We start from the raw sequence: 7,829 nt of genomic DNA on the forward strand, positions 1-7,829 counted from the left end.
ATAATTGCTCCAAGTTTTCTAGAATTAAAATTAATTGTTGAACTATGAATTTAAAATTTTCAAAATTAGTCAGCATTAAAAGGCTTTTCAAGAAAAATGTAATAAAGTGTGCTGGCAAGTTCTGTCAAAAGTTCTCGTATTCAATCTAATTTGTAACATGGTGAAATATTTGATAGTTTCATAATAAAAAAAATCAAGTTCAAAAATAATAAAAGACATCATGTATACATTTGCACAGCAATAGATATTGAGAATTTATTTACTGAAAAGTTGTAAACTTTTATTATTAACATGAGAATTCTGGCGAGGTAGATGATTGTGATTTCACATATTTTCAATTTTCCTATAACAATAAGTTTTTACCGTATCGCACGTTGTCTAGTGGTTAGTATACCTTGCACTCACCCAGGAGGCCGGGGTTCGATTCCCCGCATGGGAATATTTTTTTATTTATTCACTAAAATTAAACAATTAATTCTAATTAATTGAATTTTCTACTAGGAACAATGAGCTTTTCTTATATCCCATGTTGTCTAGTGGTTAGGATACCTGGCTCTCACCCAGGAGGCCGGAATTCGATTCCCCGCATGGGAATATTTTTTTATTTATTCACTAAAATTAAACAATTAATTCTAATTAATTGAATTTTCTACTAGGAACAATGAGCTTTTCTTATATCCCATGTTGTCTAGTGGTTAGGATACCTGGCTCTCACCCAGGAGGCCAAGGTTCGATTCCCCGCATGGGAATATTTTTTTATTTATTCACTAAAATTAAACAATTAATTCTAATTAATTGAATTTTCTACTAGGAACAATGAGCTTTTCTTATATCCCATGTTGTCTAGTGGTTAGGATACCTGGCTCTCACCCAGGAGGCCGGAATTCGATTCCCCGCATGGGAATATTTTTTTATTTATTCACTAAAATTAAACAATTAATTCTAATTAATTGAATTTTCTACTAGGAACAATGAGCTTTTCTTATATCCCATGTTGTCTAGTGGTTAGGATACCTGGCTCTCACCCAGGAGGCCAAGGTTCGATTCCCCGCATGGGAATATTTTTTTATTTATTCACTAAAATTAAACAATTAATTCTAATTAATTGAATCTTCTACTAGGAACAATGAGTTTTTCTTATATCCCATGTTGTCTAGTGGTTAGGATACCTGGCTCTCACCCAGGAGGCCGGGGTTCGATTCCCCGCATGGGAATATTTTTTTATTTATTCACTAAAATTACACAATTAATTAGGATACCTGGCTCTCACCCAGGTGACCGGGGTTCGATTCCCCGCATGGAAATATTTTTTATTTATTCACTAAAATTAAACAATTAATTTTAATTAATTGAATTTTCTACTAGGAACAATGAGTTTTTCTTATATTCTTTTTCTTGATTCTAATTAATTGAATTTTCTACTAGGAACAATGAGTTTTTCTTATATTCTTTTTCTTAATTCTAATTAATTGAATTTTCTACTAGGAACAATGAGTTTTTCTTATATCCCATGTTGTCTAGTGGTTAGGATACCTGGCTCTCACCCAGGAGGCCGGGGTTCGATTCCCCGCATGGGAATATTTTTTTATTTATTCACTAAAATTATACAATTAATTCTAATTAATTGAATTTTCTACTAGGAACAATGAGTTTGTCTTATATCCCATGTTGTCTAGTGGTTAGGATACCTGGCTCTCACCCAGGAGGCCGGGGTTCGATTCCCCGCATGGGAATAATTTTTTTTTTCTACTTTCCAAATATTGATGCACTAAAATTAAACATTTATCAAAATTTTATGGATACCTGCAAAAATTTTCCAAATTTGGTAAACATATTTCAATCAAACATATTTAGAGTTTACTGTACTTTCGAGATTCTATCGTTTCGAAATAATTTTTTTAAGTAAAAGGTTAAATTAAATTTTAACGGTTAATAGTTATCTTTATTTATACAAAACAGTTGAGTTCTATTCTGTATTACATATCAGATTACAAAATCTCTCAGAAATTTTCATGTGACATATATAAGTATAAAACATATTCATGACTAAAGTTCCATATGAAACAACAGTTTTCTATCTTAATAAAATATGCAATTTTCCATACTTAATTAGCAATCGAAACTATGAATTCTTAAGCTGTTTTGACGTACACATCTTAATCTAGTGCTTCTAAAAGACAACCCAGTAGTTGACCATTGACTTTCTGATGATATTATATTGGATATATTTAAAATGGTGATGTGAGTACAGATTGCAGCAATGACTGGAAAGGATTTTTTACTTGGTATCATATTATATTTGAGATACTCAATCAGAAGTGAAAATCCATAGCACGCTGCTTAATATCAAGCTGGCCAAAATCAATAACGAACCAGGAACATGTGGTTGCTGGACTGCATTTTTACCACAGAATCATAGGCGGTTTCTCACATTGATTCATAGTAAATGTGGTTATATTGCTTAGGATTTTCAACAGTGGTTTTCAATTCAAAGAAAATATTCAATTGCACAAAATATCAACGGATTAGGCAAATACTATTTTGTTTTCTTATATATATATATATACAGCTAATAGCTACTGAAAATTTGATTGCATTGTATTAAAAATAAAATATCTTAAAATTTAAATTTGAAGACCAACAAACACTTATTACTTTAATTAATTTAGACAACAGAAAATGTTGTTTCACTTTAAGGTCTAGCTCACAGCAAAGTTTGAAAAATATCTTCACTCTTCTAACTTAGTCTCTAAAAGGAATGATAACTCTACAAATAATTTTATGCATTTTCTATTATATTACATCGTACATATTGACTTTTGCTTTTATCTTTAAACAGCTCGTTCTAGATTTCATCTATCAATTAAAATCACCATGATTTCTACCTATACTATATTTTGGATATTGTAAAGAATATGTACTATCTTTAGTTGGGTGACGCACAAGGGACATACGCAAACAATATTTTTCAATTTTATTTCAAATACTAGTTCAATTGATTCAAAACAGAAATGTTATTCTGAAACACGATATATGCGAAAATACATTTCATGACGAGAACTTGTAACCAATCAATTCTAAATCAGATACTTTTATGCGTAGCAACCATTTGTTCAATGTATCATTATCTACGAAAATATATTTCATTTATATTTTATTTTATCATTGCATCTACTGATTTTTGTATAGAAAAATATATGAACATAAAATAAATATGAAACAACGCCAATTTTAAAACAAATTTTAGTAAGCATTTATAATCGCCTTATATTTCCGTTAATATACTTTTCAAATATGCATAGTTATATAGGTAAAATTCTCAGAATAACACAAATTCATACATTTCAACACCTTGATATGTAGCTAATTCAAATTGAAATTTAGGCTTATTTTAGACATTTTAAGTAGGCACTATTTAGAAATTGCTAGTTTTTCTGTTATATGCAATAAACGCCAAAAATACACTCGTTAATTATATTAAAAAAATCTGTGAATAGTTTACTAGAATCTGAACTATATATTGTTATCAGATACAATAATAAATATTGAAAGAACTATTGAAAGAAATGTCTTTCTAAAATACCATAAACTTTGCATCGTCTCTTTAAAGTTTCGTTTTTAGAATGGATGTAATGTTATCTACAAAATATTGAATTTTAAGTAACTTTCGTAAAAACTATTTAAACAAGTTACACGTATTGTCTTACATAAAAATTAAGATATATTTTAGAACTTATTGACAAATTGAAATGTAATAATAGTAAATCCCATATATCACTAATCACTAATTTTTTGCACGCTCGTGTTCTACTGTTTGATAAAATTCTACTAAAAATCATGAGGTGTTTTTTTAATCGAACAAAGATATTAATTCACTACTGTGTTTTTGTACCTATCTCTTTTTTCATACAAAATCATATTTTTTAATTTTCAACAGGTCAAAAATGATTCGGTCCACATTTTCACTTCTATATCCGCAATCGTATTTGACACAATTTCAAATACACAATTTTGCCATGGATTGAGACCTTATTGTTAGATATTTTGATTTGTTGTCTGAAAATTCATAACTTACATTTAAAAAAATAATTGAATGAGAAACTCAAAAGTAGAGTAAATTATTTTCAAAATGAATTAAAATTAAAATAAGGGAACTAAGTTTTGAACATTTTTGCAGGTATCGATAACGTTTTGAGAACGGTTTAGTTTTAGCTAAACTTCTATTTAATTGTTAAATTTTAGTGAATAAATAAAAAATCAATTAATTAGAATTAACTGTTTATTAATTTTCGTGCCTAAATATTTGAAAAGTAGGATAAAAAATGTAGGCCCACGCGAGGAATCGAACCCCGGCCTCCTGGTTGAGAACCAGGCATCCTAACCACTAGACAACATGGGATATGACCGAAATTCATTGTATTGCAATACCGTGGATAGAATTTCAATTAATTAGAATTTGCTGATTTTTAAACTATTTGGAGAATAAAATTGATAAATAAATTTTGATTTTATCAAACATTTTATTTATGTGGATAATTTTAATTTTTTATATATGTACTCAAAAGTTTATTTTTTGATATTGTTAATAAACCATGATTGCATTAGAAAAATTACAGTGAGTATTATAAACCAAATAACGTACTACATACGTTCAGTTTTATTTCATAATTATACAAGAAATAACTATAATTATTTTTTCAACTTTCTAAAGTACTAACTAAAGCAAAATGCCTTTTTTTCGAACAACATATTTAATATTTCTAATTAGTGTTTATACTCTCACTTGTACACAAAAAAATGATTTCAAAGAAACAAAACTATATTACATAATAACTGGTCACAAAGAAATTATTTGGTCCTCTTTCAGATATCAGCATATAAGCAAGTTTTGCAATAAATGCAAGCCATTTCTTATTACCGGTGGATTGATTTTTATTTAGAAGTAGTTAAAGTAAATGTTAAAAGCCAATCATTGTTTGACAGATTTCAATTTTGTTTTTTTTTGGCTTCGAATAAACTACATTGTAGTGCTTTTGAAAAATTATTATGCCATTATGTTCAAAAGTAAACAAACATTATTAAATAATAAAAATTCTTTTAGGCCTGATGATTGCAATAATATTGATCGAAATCACTAGTACCTGGTATAAGTTTATTGATTTCAATAGAAATAATTACAAATAACAATATGGCCCAAAACATGAGAAAACACCCTCAAAATAAACTTTTGAAGGTATGATATACGTTTGAACTGACGTTAAGACTGTGACAATGCGCTCAACATCTGACAGGATTGTGTTATGGCTTTCTAATTTACTTATGAATATATACCATTTTGTTCATTTTTCTTATATATATATATATATATATATATATATATATATATATATATATATTACAGTAGAGAGTGCATATTAAAGTTACTTAGCACGTCTTTCGGGTATGACATAGTGGCCCGGAAGCTCATAGCCATAAACCACGTAGGAACCAACAGTAATTTCACGTGAAAGCTAGTTTGCTAGCTACGAAGATACAGTAAATTAGAAAAGTTGTATTTACATGACTGCAAAAAAAGATAACTTGTCAGAATTTATATACAAACATATTCACATGATGATAAACGACCATATGGCGATATATATTAGACAGAGTTATAAGACAGCGATATTTTATAAGAAGCGAAATGAAGATAGAATAAAATTGCTAGATGAAGGTATGCAGATAATATAAAACTAGATGTGATAAATCAAATTGTTGAAAGCTCTAATAAATCAATATTATAATTTTTTTTAAAAAAATTTTATATTGTATTATAATTTTTCTTTAATTTAATATATAATTTAATCTTTAAATTTTTTATTAATATATTATTTATTTATAACAAAAATTTTTGATCCAAAGTCTTGTAGATATATAACGTTCGTAAATGACGATTATGTATTCTTCATAGAAGTTAGAACCACAAAATATTATGTAGGTTTGCATTGTAATTATCCATAAACCTAGTTTGGCAATAAATGACAATTAAAAAACGCATAATACAACATTATCATTTATTGAAACTTAACTGAAGAATTTCTGTACTGTTTCGCTGTTGGATTGCAGTCGAAGTTGGATAAAATATTATTGATATATAAAAATTAACAAAAACTTATTAATTTATGAAAAACTCATTTAAATTAAATTTAATTAATATTAATTAATTAAAAAATATTAAGTTAAGAAAACAATATCTCCTTCCACAAAAAGTTCTTTTTTGCATTATTTTATATAACACAAATTGTATCCCTTTTATCTTTGACACATAGGTATGTCTACATGTATATGGATGCATACACATATAAAATAATCAGATGAAAAATTGTATATATTTTATTATCCTTATCTATTTATAAAAAGGGTTAAATCGAGAAGCCTTTACATTAAGAGTCCTTTTTGTTCCAGATATAGTAGAGAAACTAATGTAATTACTGAGATACGAGTACTTATTTTTTTGCAAGCGGTTATAAATTAATAATAGATATTTTAGAAACAATTAGTTCAAAATATAGTGTTGGAATAGAAATATTTCTATTGTATCAAAATACACATTTATCATATTATATGCAGTAACGATAATATAATATACCATGTACCACTTTTATATAAAATGAGTGTCTTTGAACTTAAACTATATAAAAACTTGACTATATAGAAATCCCAGTAGTCAAGGATCAGTATACTGTACGTTATTAGAAGTATTGGCGTCGAAGACTTCAATAATATATTATATATGTATAAAAAAATATAAAACACATACATACTAGTTTACTCACTATTAAGGTAATATAAACAACTGTCATCACATGAAGTGGCTTACCTGAAAATAAAAAAAATGAATTAGATCGATTTTTGTTAACATAATATTTTTTATGTATGAACATTTCTACACATACACACACTCAGATATATATATATATATATATATATATATATATACATATATATATATATTTATATATATATATATATATAAAGAGAGAGAGGAGAAAGAGAGAAAGAGAGAGAAAACTGGGTACGGTAGTGACAGTTGTCATAGCCGCTAAACCAATATCACAAAGATTTCTTGTCAACTATGTTTGAAAAATTTAGTTTTGTTATATATTGGTATACTAGCTTAGTAAAATACTTTTTTGAACCAGTATTGCTGATCAAAAAGTGGCACAACCGTACCCAGTCTTCTCTACTATATATATATATATATATATATATATATATAATATATATATATATATAATATATATATACATTGTTTTTGTTAGATATTTTATATCAACTACAAGCAGTACAAATTATATTTATTTCGCACAATAGTACATAACAACTTGTAAATTAATTTTCCATATGTTTTACAGACCAATAACATCCTCCATTTACTTCCATTTTTTTACATAATCAAAGTTTAATGTCTGCGATATTGACATCGTAACTGTCTCAATAACAGCTTGCTTGTGCAACGCCATCAAGGATAAGATCGCGAAGGAACCCTGAATAGCTCCTCCAAAAAAAACGCGGCCTTATTGCTTCGATGGGCTCAAATCGGGACACGCGGAATAATAAAAAATCCAATTGCACGTAGGTCGAAATATTATTCTTACAATTAAATACATCAAACGCGATAAATAGTTAAATCAATAGCTGACTATTATGCATCGAATTTAATTAAACATAATCAAGATTGAAGATTAAAATACAATTCACACCTAAAATATCTGTGTTGCTATTTTTGCGTTTGTTTTTACAATTTGGTGCATGCCAAATATTTTGAAATAATGTAAATAATATCAACT

The 7,829-nt window shown here is 27.5% G+C and overlaps 8 non-coding genes across 8 annotated transcripts; 7 read left to right on the forward strand and 1 right to left on the reverse strand.

The window, feature by feature from the left end:
• The first annotated feature begins 522 nt into the window (after nucleotides 1-522).
• Trnae-cuc lies at nucleotides 523-594 on the forward strand. The gene has a single exon. It is a non-coding gene; the product is annotated as a tRNA-Glu (tRNA).
• Nucleotides 595-677: 83 nt separating this feature from the next.
• Nucleotides 678-749, forward strand: Trnae-cuc. Its single transcript has one exon. It is a non-coding gene; the product is annotated as a tRNA-Glu (tRNA).
• Nucleotides 750-832: 83 nt separating this feature from the next.
• On the forward strand, nucleotides 833-904 carry Trnae-cuc. The gene has a single exon. It is a non-coding gene; the product is annotated as a tRNA-Glu (tRNA).
• An 83-nt stretch (nucleotides 905-987) lies between these two features.
• Nucleotides 988-1,059, forward strand: Trnae-cuc. Its single transcript has one exon. It is a non-coding gene; the product is annotated as a tRNA-Glu (tRNA).
• Nucleotides 1,060-1,142: 83 nt separating this feature from the next.
• Nucleotides 1,143-1,214, forward strand: Trnae-cuc. Its single transcript has one exon. It is a non-coding gene; the product is annotated as a tRNA-Glu (tRNA).
• Nucleotides 1,215-1,506: 292 nt separating this feature from the next.
• Trnae-cuc lies at nucleotides 1,507-1,578 on the forward strand. The gene has a single exon. It is a non-coding gene; the product is annotated as a tRNA-Glu (tRNA).
• An 83-nt stretch (nucleotides 1,579-1,661) lies between these two features.
• Nucleotides 1,662-1,733, forward strand: Trnae-cuc. Its single transcript has one exon. It is a non-coding gene; the product is annotated as a tRNA-Glu (tRNA).
• A 2,594-nt stretch (nucleotides 1,734-4,327) lies between these two features.
• Nucleotides 4,328-4,399, reverse strand: Trnae-cuc. Its single transcript has one exon. It is a non-coding gene; the product is annotated as a tRNA-Glu (tRNA).
• Between the last annotated feature and the right edge of the window lie 3,430 nt (nucleotides 4,400-7,829).

This window comes from Ctenocephalides felis, unplaced genomic scaffold (assembly GCF_003426905.1).
Source record: "Ctenocephalides felis isolate EL2017-DRISC unplaced genomic scaffold, ASM342690v1 CF-g0.4_SCAFFOLD_01886, whole genome shotgun sequence".
NCBI lineage: Eukaryota > Metazoa > Arthropoda > Insecta > Siphonaptera > Pulicidae > Ctenocephalides > Ctenocephalides felis.